Source organism: Pteropus alecto, unplaced genomic scaffold, assembly GCF_000325575.1.
Source record: "Pteropus alecto unplaced genomic scaffold, ASM32557v1 scaffold16, whole genome shotgun sequence".
Classification (NCBI taxonomy): Eukaryota; Metazoa; Chordata; class Mammalia; order Chiroptera; family Pteropodidae; genus Pteropus; species Pteropus alecto.
In genome coordinates, this window is record NW_006438867.1 from 4566274 (window position 1) to 4582334 (window position 16061).

The 16061-nt window shown below is 40.0% G+C and overlaps 2 non-coding genes across 2 annotated transcripts; both read left to right on the forward strand.

Annotated features, from left to right (window-relative positions):
* The first annotated feature begins 14715 nt into the window (after nucleotides 1-14715).
* LOC112482958 lies at nucleotides 14716-14834 on the forward strand. The gene has a single exon (XR_003047459.1). It is a non-coding gene; the product is annotated as a 5S ribosomal RNA (ribosomal RNA).
* A 644-nt stretch (nucleotides 14835-15478) lies between these two features.
* On the forward strand, nucleotides 15479-15597 carry LOC112482970. The gene has a single exon (XR_003047460.1). It is a non-coding gene; the product is annotated as a 5S ribosomal RNA (ribosomal RNA).
* Nucleotides 15598-16061: the final 464 nt, after the last annotated feature.

Genomic DNA, 16061 nt, shown 5'->3' on the forward strand with positions numbered 1-16061 from the left:
TCCGTCCTAGTTACAGGGTGCTTTTTGCTGTTTATCAAACAGGCCAAATACAACTTTGCCACAGGGCCTTTGCACATATCATTCTCTCAGCTTGGAATGCTCTTCCTTCAGGCATCCACAAGACTAACTTATCACTTAATTCAGAAAGGCCTTCGAACTAATCAAATGTCAACTTGTCAAAAAAGCATCGTGCGGGCCTCTATCACTCCTCCTTGTCACTCTGCTCTACTGTTTTATTTTTCTCCACAGCCATTGTTGTCACTTGACATATCTGTTTATTTTCTCTCTCTCCACTAGAATAAAAGCAAGGTGAGCAGGGATTCTGTTTTCTTCTCTGATGCATGGCTAGGACTAAAAGAGTGCCCGGCACGTAGTAGGACTTCACTAGATATTTGGTGAATCGGTGAGTCAGATTCCCATCACTGCCCTTTTAAGTATTTCTATAATTTACCTATCAGATGGTAAATTGAAGGTGATTTAATATACAGGGCTCTTGTCCAAGTTTTTGTCTGATGTTAATTATGAGGGTGTGGCTCTGTGGCTTTTTGAGAATAGAACTTGACGTTGATCCCGGAAATTTATAAAAATCACACACTTCAGCTTTAAGATGTCTCTCTCTCTCTTTTTTTTTTTTTTTTTTTTTTGCAACACACCCCCAATCTTTTTTTTTATTGCTTCCAGGTTCATAAGTCACTTTCTATAAAAATATTCCCCTGATCCCTACTTCCCACCCCCAAATGTTCAAGTACATTATTTTCCAACTGCATGATGCACATTATCTTATTTCTTCCCCTAGAAAGCACTCCCCACACTTATTTTTAATTCACGTTTAACTATGATTCTTTCTCACTGCTGGGCTGTCATTGCGATAAGAGCAGAGACCACATGTCTTGTGTCCATTGGTGTCTGTTTAGCACCAAACATGATGGAAATTAGACCGTCTTTGTCAAATGGATTAAAAACTGAGTGAATGAATGAATGAATGAATGAACAGACAATTGGTTTTTACCTTTAGGAACAGCATACAAAGCACAACCTCCCAGTACCCTTGAATGCTGTTATTGATCATGGCAGCCTCCTTGGGGATGTAGAAACAGAAGCCTGAGACCAAAATCTCTATTATGAGACACACAGTGGAAGGGAGCAGAAGTCAACCATTGCCTCTATCCCTGCCTGCAGCAGGCGTCCCTGTCCCAGGGAAGTCCCTCAGGAAATAGCTCAAGCCTCAAGATGAACCAGTCCCAAATCATTTTTAATCCAGACCAAATGCACTTTACCTCAGAATAATTTCTCCAAAATATTTTTAAACAATTAATCAGTTTGCTTAGTGACTAATGTTTTATAATTTGGGGAACTTCTCTGTGTTTTCAAGGCTATTTCAAAGCAAAGTTAAAGATGAGACAGAGATGTGGGTGTCAGAAGTAACCCTCAAAATCAGTCTGACAATCCATGAGCGCATCATTTTAATTCAGGATTTAATTAAGATCACAGAAGGATTCAGCAAGAATTGACTGAACTTATGCTATGAATGAACTGTACAGATTTACTACACAGTAAAAGCAAAGGTTTGCAGGTGTTTATTCATATTCTCGTGTATATTTCCAATAGGAAACCCAATCTGCCTCCCTAAGAAATTGGTGAAACCCTTGGCTGGTGGCAAATCCAATCCCTTCGGATTCTGTTGGGCATTCTGTCTTGCCTTCTTTCGTGATGTGAGCAGGTCTGGTTTGAAACATTCTCCTCCTTTTGTGCCATATAGAGAATTCTCCCTCTCTCTCCTGTGAGAGCACTGTCATCAATTTTATTTCTGTGGTTCTACCTTGTGTTTCCTCTTGTTTCTAATTGGCTACTGAATAGATTAACTTAATGAGAAAACATTCAATATGCCTGCTGCCTTTTAACTGGGGAAGTCTTTCCTTTCCTCTTTCTCTGCTTACCTTATCCTGTGTGTTCTTTCTGCTGAAGTCATGGTGAAAATTATGAAGGTCTCCCTGGCATTTTGCCTAGAAAGAAACAATTTTCAGATTGAATTTACTTTTTAGAAAATATTCTTATCTACACAGAAGTTATTGACTGTGCTACTGTACTTCCTATGATGTATGATCAAAGAGTCTTGGTGAATGCAGTGGCCTTGGGCTTTGTTATTTAACCGTTTTATGCCCAGCACATGTGAATTGTATATAATCATTAATGCTGACAAACTCTCAGCTTCCTTCTCAATAGTGTTAAGGAAGGTTTTGATGTTTTGAGCTAAATGCAATTCATGTCAAGTCTTTGCTTAGTTGAAACCCTTAATTCACCCAAAATATACTGAGTGTATACTATGTGCCAGGCACTAAATCTTGGCAATACAAAAAACAATAAGAACGAAAATTACACATTCATGCAGGAGATGGAAAATAAGACAACCAATTAAAATGCAGGATGATCAGTGTTGTAACTGAGATCGTTATAGGGCTTGGGGCACTTCAGACTGGGCATTTCCCTAAAGAGTATTATTTTTTTAGTTTTGCTTTGTTTTTACCATCTTAACCATTTTTACATACAATTTAATAGTGTATTCACATAAAAGAATATGGTTTTGAGAAAAGGATAAGAGGCATTACTCAATATCTTTTTTTTTGGATATTTGTGGAAACAGCAATTTTGGTAATATGAGCACATTTACTTTAAGTAAGGCTGTGGTGTTTGTCTTTTTTGCTATTTTCTGCTATTGAAAATAATTATTCTAGAGTTCTGGTTAAGATAGCAGAGTAGGAAACGCTGTGCTCGTCTCCTTTCATGACCACATCAAAATTACAACTAAACTACAAAATAATCATCATTGAGAATTGCCTGAAGTCTAGCTGAACAGAAATCCTATAACTAAGAATATACAAAAGAAGCTGCCTTGAGACTGGTAGGAGGGGTGGAGATGCTGAATGAGTTGGTGCCTCACCTGTGTGTGGCGGTTAAAAATCGGGAGGGATATCTTGGCTGCAGAGGTGCCTCCTGAGGAATGAGTGTCCGAACCCCGCACTGAGCTCCCCGTTCCAGGGTGCCAGTGCTGGGAAGAGAAGTCCCCACAACTTCTGACTGTGGTACCTCGCAGAGATTGTAGCTGAGTAAGACAGAAGGCTGCTGCAGTCCTAGGTACTCCTCTTAAAGGGCCCATGCATGGACTTACTCGTTGATGAATTCACTTGCTCTGAGCTTCAGTGCTGGGGCAGTAGCTCAAAAGGTGCTAGAGACAAATGAAGAAACACTGAGCTGTCTGGATTCAGGGCGAGGGCTGGAAGTGCAGCCTTCTGCCAGACAGAAGTGCTTGCAAAAGCCATTGTCTCTTTGTTGAGCCCTCCCACTACCCAGCTTGCAAATTCAGTTGGCTGCCATATCTGAGTCTCCATCAACCTAGTTAACACTGGTCACGCTGCCCTGGTGATTCCTTGAGACCCTGCCCCCACCCATCTTGTAGGCTGACGCAAGCTGCTTTCAATAGCTTTTCCATACAAATGGCCTGCCTTAGATCATGCTTCAGACTTTTTAAAAATCTCTCACAAACCCCAAACAAGCAGTAGCTGGCCTCGGTGTGCCCTGTACCTCTTGCTGAGCAGCCTCAAGCCTGGCGCTAGTGGCAGCCAGCCTCAGTTCACAGCTTAGCCTCTCCCAGGTACCTCCAAGCCAAGCACAAGTGGCAAAAATCTGTTGGTCACTTTGTAGCTCATACCATGTGGCTCCAGGCAGGGAACAAGCAGCAGCTGAACTTGGCCTGCAACAGGCTTTCTCCCAAAAGGCCCCAGAACCAGAACACCTGTTGGCCAGCTTCAGACCACACCAGAGCACCACCAAATTAGTGCCACAAAAAACACCCCCAAAGAGAAGGCTCAGTAGGTACCAGAGCACTGCTAAAGGAAACTGCTTTGTAGCATCAGCCCCCACACAACAGCTCCTCCACTGTAGTCACAGCCAGTCCTCACAGCCAATCAGCTTGAGGGTCGATCCTTTGAACCGATGTGCAAACAGCAACCAAGGCTTAACTACAACAGAAGGGCACACACAATCCACACAATGGACACACCCAGAGCACCCAGCTCAGTTGACCAGGGAGACTGTGCCACTGGGCCCCACAGTACACCTACTACATAAGGCTACTCTGCCAAGACCAGGAGATACAGCAGCCCTACCTAATACATAGAAACAAACACAGGGAGCAGCCAAAATGGGGAGACAAAGAAACATGTCCCAAATGAAAGAACAGAACAACACATAGAAGAAGAATGAAACAAAATGGAGACAAGTAATCTACCAGATGCAGAGTCCAAAACATTGGTTATGAGGATGCTCAATGATCTCAGTGAGAAATAGGAAGCATAAAAATAAAGATAGGAAACAAAAAAGAACCAGTCAGAAATAAATGCAATAACTGGAATGAAAAATACATTAGAGACAAGCAACAGTAGATTAAATGAAGCAGAAGATCAAATCAGTGATTTGGAGGTAAAGGGGCAGAAAACACCCAATCAAAACAGCAGCAAGAAAAAAGAATCCATAAAAATGAAAATAGTTTAAGGGGCCTCTGGAACAACATCAAGCGTACCAACATTTGCATCATAGGGGTACCAGAAAGAAAAGAGAGAGCAAGGAATTAAAAACTTATTTCAAGAAATGACAGCAAAATTCCCTAACCTGGCAAAGTAAATAGACATACAAGCTCAGGAAGCGCAGAGAGTCCCAAACAAGATGAACCCAAAGAGGCCCAAACCAAGAGACATCATAATTAAAATGCCAAAGTTTAAAGTCAAAGAGAGTCTTTAAAGCAGCAGGAGAAAAGTAGTAAGTTGCCTACAAGGGAGCTCCCATAAGACTGTCAGTTGATTTTTTAACAGAAATTTTGCAGGCCAGAAGGAATTGGCAGGAAATTTTCAAAGCAATGAAAAGCAAGGACCTACGACCAAGATTACTCTACCCAGCAAAGCTATCATTTAGAATCAAAGGACAGATAAAGAGCTTCCCAGACAAGAAAAAGCTAAAGGTGTTCATCCCCATCAAGCTGGTATTATAAGAAATGTTAAAGGAACTTCTCTAAGAAGAAGAAAAAGATAAAAGATATGAGTAATAAAACGGCAAAAACTACATATCCATCAACAATTACTTTAAATGAAATTGGATTAAATGCTCCAATCAGAAGACATATGGTAACTGAATGGATAAGAAAACAAAATACTTACATATGCTGCCTACAAGAGACACACTTCAGTTCAAAAGGCACATGGACTAAAAGTAAAGTGATAGAAAAGCATATTTCATGAAAATGGAAACTAACAAAGAAAAAGCTGGGGGAGCAATACTTTTAACTAGATAAAATACACTTTAAAATGAAGCTATACAAGAGACAAAGAAGGACCCGGTGATCTCCTTTTTGAATATTTATATGAAGAAGCCCAAAACACTACTTTAAAGAGGTGTGTGCATCCATATATTCATCGCAGCATTATATGCGATAGCCAAGATATGGAGGCAATGGAGACAACCTGAGTGTTCATCAATAGATGAAGGGATAATAAAGAGGTGGTACATATATCTAATGGAATATTACTCAGCTATAAAAAGGAAATGAAATCTTGCCATCTGCAATAATATGGATGGACCTAGAGGGTATTGTGCTGAGTGGAGTAAGTCAGATAGAAAGAGACAAATGCCATATGACTTTAGTTATACATGGAATTCAGAGAACAGAATAAACAAACAAATAGAACAGAAACAAGCTCATAGATACAGAGAGCATTTTGATGGTTGCCAGATTGGGGAGGAGGTTGGGAAATGAGTTAAAGGCAGGAGGAAATTAAGAGATACAAATTAGTAGTTATAAAATAGTCATGGTGATGTAGAGTGTAGCATGTGGCATGTAGTCAGTAGTACTGGAATAACTATGTATGGTGTTGGATGGGAACTGGATTTATTGAGGGGATCACTTCGTAAGTTATATAACTGCCTAATCATTGTGTTGCACACCTGAAACTAATATATTATACATCAAAAGTAATTGAAAATTTTAAATTTTTTTTAAAAATAAAATAACTATTCTAATATAGTCCAAGACATTTATTTGCTGGTCTCCAAACACATTTAGCATTCCTACTCCTATGTCGTTAGTCACGCCTTTCCCCTTCTCTTAAATGCCTTGCCCTTCTTTTCCGCATATCTACAGCTTTGGGTACCTGTCCCTCAAGGTCTAAGGCAAAGTCCCACCTGAAATTTGCTTTCTTTGATGTTCAGAACACTGACTTTAAGAAACTCTACGCAGAGTTGGTGATTATACAACTTACTTAGAACTTAGCATATGTTACTTTGCAATGTTATTCTGACATTAAATATAAATCCTATCTTACTAACTAAGTCACAAATCTCTCAAGGAAAGGGACCACGTTTTAATAATAAATCACATGTGCTTAGAACCTTCAGTGTGCATTTAAAATTTGTTGAAAACTTAGTATGTGCAGAGCATTGTCCTCAACATGAGGACCTGATGACATAGCTCCTGTCCTAGAGAACTTCATCTTATGCTTTCATTTACGCTATTGCATTTCCTCTTTAAAAAATCTTTGCAATAGTCAGGGAAAACATTGTTATCCTAATTTCATGATGAGGAGACGGAGATTGAAGGGAGTAAGTGGTCTGCTATGACAGACCCAAGACCAGTGCTGTTTTCCAAGGAGATGCAACGCGGCATTCTGCAGGAAACATGTGCTCCTGGAGAGACGGTGCTTTGGATTCCAGCTCCAGTAACTGCCATCTGAGTGGAGTTGGAAAAGTAATTTAATATCACAAAGCTTCAATTAGCTCATCCATGTAACCTGCATGGTAATGCCGACTGTACAGAGACCTCGGGAAGAGTAAACGAAAACATTATGAGTAGTGTCCAGTGCCCTCAATAAACGATAGCTGTTACTACTACTACTACCACTACTACTACTATAACCACCACCACCACTAATACTACAAATACCACTACTACTACAATTACTACTGTCACCACGACTACCACCACCACGACTACTACCACTACTACCAATACTACTATCACCACCACCACCACTACAATTACCACTACTACTACTACAACTACTATCACTACTGCTACTACTACCACTACTACTATCACTATTACTACCACTACTACCACTGCCACTACTACCACTATTACTCCCATTGCTTCTACCACCACTACTATAATTACTATAACTCCTACTACTACCACAGCTACTACTACCACTACTACTACAAGGTAGTCCCCCTTGATTGTGATTTCACTTTCTGCAGTTTTAGTTACCTGTGGTCGACTGCGGTCCGAGAATATTAAATGAAAACTTCCAGAAATAAACAATTCATATATTTTAAATGGCACATTGTTCTAAATAACATGACAACATATTGCTCTTTCCTGCACAGGTCATGAATCATCCTCTGTCCAGTATCCCGCCAGTTAGTCACGTAGTAGCCGTCTCAGCTATCAGATCGACTGTCAACGTAACATAGCTCTTGTGTCCAAGTGACCCTTATTTTACTCTATGATGACTCCAAAATGTGAGAGTAGTGATGCTGGCAATCTAGACATGCCAGAGAGAAGCTGTGAAGTGCTTCCTTTACGAGAAAAGATATGTATATATAAGAAAAATCATAGCATGTATAAGGTTCAATACTATCTACAGTTTCAGGCATCCATTGGGGGGTCTTGGAACATGTCCCCCACAGATGAGGGGGAACCATTGTACAGCTATACTGCCATTACAGGTTTCATGCCTGTTATGCACCTCCAGTGCCTCGCACATGCAAGTACTCATTAATGGCCTCGCTCTTGGTATTTGCACACTTACCCACAAGCAAGGCTGATACCAGGCAGTGCATGTCAGCACAAGCACCAGTTCTTTACACTTGGTGTCCACTCTGACTGAGCCAGTGTCCATTTTGATTGGTTGGTGCCTTTGCTACTGTAACTGTGAAATATTTGGCACAATAATGTAGTTCATAAGTACTGTAGAACCATTGTTTATGCATTTTACCTGGTGCAGGTAACCACCCATAATTAGTGGCTCTTTCTCTGTCAGCCAGCGCCTGCCACAGAGAATCGCTCCACTCCAACAAGCATTGGGCCAACACAGTTCCAGAGAATGTTCACAAGACTTGGCACATTATCCATTTATAGACAACCCTGCACCAGGATTCTCTGTAAATACTACACCAGGCAGCTGGATGTCAGGGAAATACCTTGAAGTTGGGTTTAATCAACCACCAGCCATGGAATTGATTTCCTTATCACTCTGGTTCAGGAATTTCTATTTGGCTATATTTCTGACAGGTCAGACATTTCCCACATGTCATTTAATTTAATTTATGATCCTTGCTCAATAATTGTGACTCCAGGCTAATAGATGCTTTGAAAAGAATCACAGTGTAGCAAGTGGGTCTTTCAGACATCTTGGAAAGAGCCACTTTTCAGGTGTCAGGGCATTTTCCACTGTACCCTCAGCCTGAATACATCCAGAAGAGGGGGGCGGAAGAGGAACCTCATTAAACATCTGGAAAATATAAAATCACCGAGCCAGATGGGACCATAACCTGCATTAATACTGCTCTTTTGAGTAAGGTCATGTGTGCCACTAGTGTAAATGCACACAGAGGCTTTTTAAACTCTCTCTGCCTCGGGTGCCAGGGAACCGGCTCCTGGCAATAGCAGCTTCTGTGACTCCCATGGCAGCATGCCTCTAACAAAGGAAGTATTGTCAAAATCCAAGCTGAGAGCATGTGCTGCTTGGGAGAACAGTAACAGAGATTAAGGAGCACGAAATGTAAGTGCACACTTGTAACGAAATTGCCCTCACTTACCGCCTGGTTAGTATCCACAAGTGCCATGGTATGCCTCTGTGATCAACCTCAGCATAATGAAAAACAGCAGCAAACCTAGCTTTTCAGATGGCTTATGTCAGGAATAGATAGAAGTGTTTTCAAGGCTGAGGTGGTAATGAAGAGGAATCCACGATGCAGAGAATAGCAATTGATGCTTATTCATGGATAAAGGAGGAGAGATATATTAGCTAGAGGACTTCCTACGCACAAGTCTTAGTGATTTAATGTCTCCGCTCAGATGTCAATGTGATACTGTCCAATCTTCCTGAGAGACTGTATCATTTTCTTTGAGAAGTAATACAGCTTTACTGCAGGTGGGAGTCAAGAAAGGTACAACTATTCTGGAATAGAATTTGACACACCTCTCTCTCTCTCTCTCTCTCTCTTTGAAATAGAGATTCTATTTTTAGGTATTTATCCTAAGGAAATCCACATGTATGTATGTAGCAAAGGTTTAATTATAAAGCTATTCATTGCAACATTTTCTATTTTTTTAAGAGAAATACCATAGACCATCTAGAATTCTAAGAATAAAAAACTGGTTCTATAAATTATGGCACTTCTATCTATTAGAATAGCATGGAGCAAAAGAATTATTTGTAGAGAAAAATTTAAGGATAGGAAAAAATGTTTTCAATATATTTAAAATATATATGTATAGATACAATAGATAATAAAAATATACATAAAATGTGAACAGTGATTTTTTTCAGTGGCAGGTTGCTTGTTTTATTCTTTTTGCTTTTAACGTAAGAAAATATATTACTTTTATAATAAAAAAATTCTTTACAGGAAAAAAAGGAAAATAATAACTACAAAAATAGATGTGTGAGCCAGTTGTGAACATACGTCATTAGAGACTGATGGAACTTAATACTTATCTATACATGTGACTGTGATTCCATGTTAAAATATAGTATAATTTTAATTTTTAATTTTATCTGAAGTTACTGTTTTTCTTAGGCTGTGCACAGGAAAAACTTGACAGAGCCATTTAAGAATGCTACCATCATCTGTACTCACACCATAATGGGTAACTTACCACTTCCCAAACACACCTCATATGCTCCCATCTTGCATCCTGTTTCTTCTACTTGGAAAATTTTTTCTCATCCATCTTTACAAAGCCTACTCATTCACCAAGGCTAAGTTCAAACCCTATTTTGTAGGGTTGGCTCTAATTCTTCTCATTCAGGAATAGATTTTAATTCTTCATTTGTACAGACTTTTGACATTTCACATTATGAGTCATGTATATGTCTTATCTTCTCAAATATATTGTAAGCTTACAGAAGGCAGAAAATTTACTCATCTTTGTACGTTCAAAAAATGGGAGGCTTTGACAAGATAGGTAGTTAAATACACACTGGATGTGGAAATGAATTAACCTTGTTTTCAGAATATAGAGATAGGCATATGTCTGATACGAATGTAGATAGCACTGACATGAATGTAGATTCCTGGCTATTCTGTGATTTTAAAATCTTTTCAAGTTGAATTAGCACTCACTTTTTGAAACCAGGGCTAATATAATACATAACTCAGTGAGTATTTATGTAAAACAGGCACTGGAAGGGAGGTACCCTGAAGCATTATAACAACCAATTTATAATCTTTTCTAGGAGATTTTTATCCCTGAGGACTCACTGGAGCAAAGGTTAGGGACGTGGCAGCTGGAAATGGCCATCTTCTGACACTTGCCGCTGAGCCACATTTCTACGCCCCCAAGGTGGTATTGTGAAGATCCACGCTGAGAGCTTCGAAAATGACATCTTGGGTTGGGAGCACTTTGCCAACCATAAAGGGCAAAGAAAATGTTAGTTATAATTATTACTATTCAGAGAAATCTTTTTGCAAAATGCTTATGGCATGAACCTTCTCATTCGAGACAGTGAGTTTGGTACGCCTGAGTTGGAGCTGCACTGGCCATTTTCTCCTTGTGTTTAAGAACATACTGCAGAGACCTGCCCCCTGTGGAAAATGACTTGTTTTGTAAATGTCAATGACTCCAAAATATTTCTAAGGAGGATGCTCACCACGTGTAAATCAAAGGCTCTGGTACTTGGGGCCAACACTCAAGTCCATCCAGCATTAGGACCGACACTCTGATCTTAGCTTTCGAGGAGTGCTTCCAAAGGGTGAACGGACACCTTTTACGAAGTCTTCATTTGCACCTAGAATAAAGCAGACTCTGATTATCAGAGCCTGCAATTGGCAAACGTTTTAGTAGCTATGTTTGCATTTGTTCATACTGTTGTTCATAGAATGAATTCAAATGTGGTTCCATTTGCAGACAGTTCATAAATAGTTGACTCTAAGATTAGCCTTAATCCCTTTGGGAATGAGTTCTGTTTGTGGTTCACAATGTGACATCCTAGTTTAAAAAGAAATACACACACACACACACACACACACACACACATATGCAAATCCTCAGACATTTTAGAAAAGCGCTTTCTGTTTTGTGAGCTTTCTTAAAAATTCTGGGAGTGTGATTAAGCTGCCTGCTTCCTGGCAGGCGGCAGAGGTGATAGAACTTGAAAACCCCTCCAAAGTGGAAACCAGAAAAAGGAGAAGAAAGAGATTCTGAAAACTGTCAGAGTCTGTAAAAGTACAAAAGAAGGTCAAAGTATTTTAAAAACAAACAAAATCTAAAGCAAATCCACATTTAGACGTTGTCATTTAGCTCCTCTAATTCGAGAAATGATGACTACGGAATATTACAGCCACGAGATACTAACACCCTGCCCTTTCCTTCTCTCCCCTAACTTCCTCTATCAGACATGCTCATATCTATTATTGTGGACTTATGCTTTGCAGTGTTACCAGAAAACACGAAATGCCCAATTTTTGGGAAAGTGAAGCTGTGCAAGCCTTTGATTAGCTGTGGACCACAAGAAGGAAGGTCTGTGACCAATGCATTCAGAGACTAAATCTGTCCAGACAGAGGGGCTGCGGTTCCTGGTCGGGAGAAGCCCTAGACGGCAGCTATGGCTGCTCCGCACTCTGCCCGTTTTAACACTCACATGGTTGACCTGCTGCCAAAGCCTCGATCATTGGATTAAAAGTACTATTTGAAATGTTGTTAACCCTTCACAGTGCGGCTCTATCTCAACGAAATCCTTTTTGTTATCTTTTTAAGTGGTTTTATGTTAAAAATAATGAAATTACAGTAAGTCCCCAATAGGATGACTATGTAATCATACTTTCCAAGCCTAGACATTTTTCGGAGTAAAAGACTTAACTATTAATAATTTCTCCAGGAAAACAGGCATAAACCAAAAGTGTCCAAGAAATTTTCCTTTTCTCTCTCTATTTCTCTTTCTTTCTTTTTTTTTTCCATGAAAGAAAAAATTATAGAAGATTTTGAAATGAACCAGTAAGATTACTGGGTATCATCAGTTGAAAACTACGTGTCATCTAAGCACATCCGTCCAGATTGCCTGATTTTACAGGATCTCAGCAACTTTTATAGTCTTTGAACGACCATATATCTGTGAGTTATATATAACTAATAGCAACAAAAACGATTCTTGTGTCTAGAGATACAAATAAATTCTGTCTGGTAGAAATACAATTAATTTCCTCCTCTTTCCTTTCCAATAAATCAATTTCACAACTGTTTATAAATTCATTTCGGCATTACTTACTGCTAACATATCTATGTTATTTTGAATTCATTTTCGAAACAGTCGTAACTGCTTACTGGTTTCCTCATTAATTAACAAACTAAAATTTTGACACGTGTTTGACACGTGTTAACATTTATGGGATTTTACCATTTAATAATATTTCTTAATATCTATTTTTTCCCCCCTTAGATTATCCAGGGCTCAACAAATCTTCATTTCAACATAATAGTGGTTCCTCTGTGGCAAAAGAGATCACTATCGATTGGAAGCCAGCAAGAATGAAAGCAGAGAGGCCATTCCGTCTATTGTAATAATCCCAGTGGTGGATGAAGAAGTATGGGTCAAGGTTAATGCTCTCTGACTGTAAGTAAATGAACACCGTAAAGGAAGTGCTGACAGGATTTGCTGATGGGGTGGATGTGAGGTGTAAAGGGAAGAGTGAAGCCTAGGAAGTCCCTACACTTTGAGACAATTAACGGGGTAACTGGTGGCGCCATTTGCTAGAGATTAGAAAGACTGTGGATGGGGGTGGGGAAGTGAAACATTTATTCCCCTGATTGCTGAGAATATTGACAACTTGTACCTTGCAGCTTGACCTCAGCTAACCAAGGTCACACTCTCTTCTTTATCCAATGACTGAATGATATAGGGATAAGCCCTGACCCCACTGGCCTAGGTTGATGCAACTCTGAACAGCCAGCCAGCCCAGCCTGGGGCTCCCTGAGGCCTTTGTGATAATGGCAGCAGGGACTGCTCCCTCTGCCTCATCCTGCTATGGACACTCCCTCGCAGGTGCGGATCCTAAAGGCAATCCCCAATAAATTTCACCTGCAAATCTCCATTTCAGAGGCCGCTTTCCAGTCACCAACCTATAGCAGGCATCAGAGCTCAGGAATCAGGGGTTCCCTCACCCACTATCTTCCACACTCCTGCAAAAGGTCATCTAAAGCAGAGACTTGATGGTAGACCCCCACGCTGATCCACCCCTCACCCCGCCCCTAAAAAACAAACAAACAAAAAAACTGAAAAAAGAAAAAGAAACGAATGGCTTTCTATTGTCCATCGTCAGTCTCTTTCAAGACATCTCACAATCTGGCTTCTTCATTTTCAGCTTCTTCTCTCACCGCCTTTCTGCAACCCAAGCACAACTTATGTTTTTAATCACAATACCCATTCACTGTCTCCTGAAACCGTATGTTTTCACAACTCTCCTTTTCATCAAAATGCCCGATAACTCTCCATCTCAATGGCAAAATAATGCATACTCCAAAACCGAATTCACAACCGAACTCCAAAATCTGTCAATCTTTCACGAAACGTTCCCCGTCTTTCCCATAAGGATGTCAGCTTTTTGTGTTCCCCCAGCACGCCGTTATTTTTGTTGTTCATGTGTCTGTTAATCCAGTTACATCATGAGTTCCTTGGAGGCAGAGGACATCTGGCCACTCAGTGCCAGGAGCATAGTAGCATTAAGACCCCAATTTCTTGATATTCGGATGAACTCTCTTAAGTTATCTATCTCTATCCTTATGTTTCTAACAGAAATGAAGTGAATGCCCTTTGTCCTAGATTTGGTCTTCTACCCTCAACTGCTTCATCTTACTCTACTCTGATCTGGGCAGGAGAGTGACCAAGTGGACATCAGGCGTGTCCTCCTCCTCTTTACCCCTGACTCTAAAGCCTAGAGCTAAGGCTGAGAAACTCCAATAATTTTACTCCTTTCTCCTGGCTCTACCCAGGTCTCCTTTTATTGCTCAGCAAAATCACATCCAGCACCAAACGCCACTAACTGAAATGTAATTCTGAAGTGTATGTGTGTTGAAGAGATGGACTCAGTCTCATCTGCCTCTTTCCTCCCACCTGCCATATCCCCAAGAGTATACACTGCTTTTGGATCCCGTAAATGTATGACCTTTCGCCTCCTAATTTGGCGACACTAGTAAAAAGATAAAGAATCGGACATTATCGTTCTCCATTCCTCTCTTTTCTTTTCTTTTTTTTATTTATAGAGGATCCTCTCTGTCTTGACAATTTGGTAGGACCTTGTGACACCATTTTTGTTGCTATCTTCCAAAGAAATCTGGAGTGAATGTAGAAGACTAAATATGTGGTCAACCCTAGGGTAAAAAAAAAAAAAATGCTTATTAATAGGAAGAAGGGTGGGAGGAATGCAAAAAAGAGGGAGGAAAAATTCAATTCAGTCTATGGCCATGCCACCCTGAACACGCCCGATCTCGTCTGATTTTGGAAGCTAAGCAGGGTCGGGCCTGGTTAGTACTTGGATGGGAGACCATCTAGGAAGACCAGGTGCTGTAGGCATAAAAAAAAAAAAATTGGTCTTCTACCCTCAACTGCTTCATCTTACTCTACTCTGATCTGGGCAGGAGAGTGACCAAGTGGACATCAGGCGTGTCCTCCTCCTCTTTACCCCTGACTCTAAAGCCTAGAGCTAAGGCTGAGAAACTCCAATAATTTTACTCCTTTCTCCTGGCTCTACCCAGGTCTCCTTTTATTGCTCAGCAAAATCACATCCAGCACCAAACGCCACTAACTGAAATGTAATTCTGAAGTGTATGTGTGTTGAAGAGATGGACTCAGTCTCATCTGCCTCTTTCCTCCCACCTGCCATATCCCCAAGAGTATACACTGCTTTTGGATCCCGTAAATGTATGACCTTTCGCCTCCTAATTTGGCGACACTAGTAAAAAGATAAAGAATCGGACATTATCGTTCTCCATTCCTCTCTTTTCTTTTCTTTTTTTTATTTATAGAGGATCCTCTCTGTCTTGACAATTTGGTAGGACCTTGTGACACCATTTTTGTTGCTATCTTCCAAAGAAATCTGGAGTGAATGTAGAAGACTAAATATGTGGTCAACCCTAGGGTAAAAAAAAAAAAAAATGCTTATTAATAGGAAGAAGGGTGGGAGGAATGCAAAAAAGAGGGAGGAAAAATTCAATTCAGTCTATGGCCATGCCACCCTGAACACGCCCGATCTCGTCTGATTTTGGAAGCTAAGCAGGGTCGGGCCTGGTTAGTACTTGGATGGGAGACCATCTAGGAAGACCAGGTGCTGTAGGCATAAAAAAAAAAAAATTCAATTCAAATTTCCATTCAGCTTCTTCCAGGCCTATAGAAGCACCCTTTGCACACATAATAAGCTTATTCGATAAGGAGTAATTTCTGAGGAAAATGCAAAGCAATGAAAATAAGAAGTTAATACCTTGGATATCCATTCATACAACTGTATTATCGAGTCATCTAAAGAATGGCCCCAGAAAAAAACATTTTTTTCTCAGAAAGATTTATTTTAAGGTGATCAGGTTACATTAGACTTACATAAAGATTTTGAATCCAAGAAAGGTTGATTTTGATGGTAGAAATACATACTTCCTTTGCAAGGACCTAAGTCTATTAAACTTAAGGTTAAGCAGAAAAATTAGTTCTTCAGAATTTTCTTACCTGTTAAAAATACACAATGTTTCCATGCCCTTTGGATGAATAGTGTCAGCAACATAAAAAACTAAGAGAACAAAATACCTGATA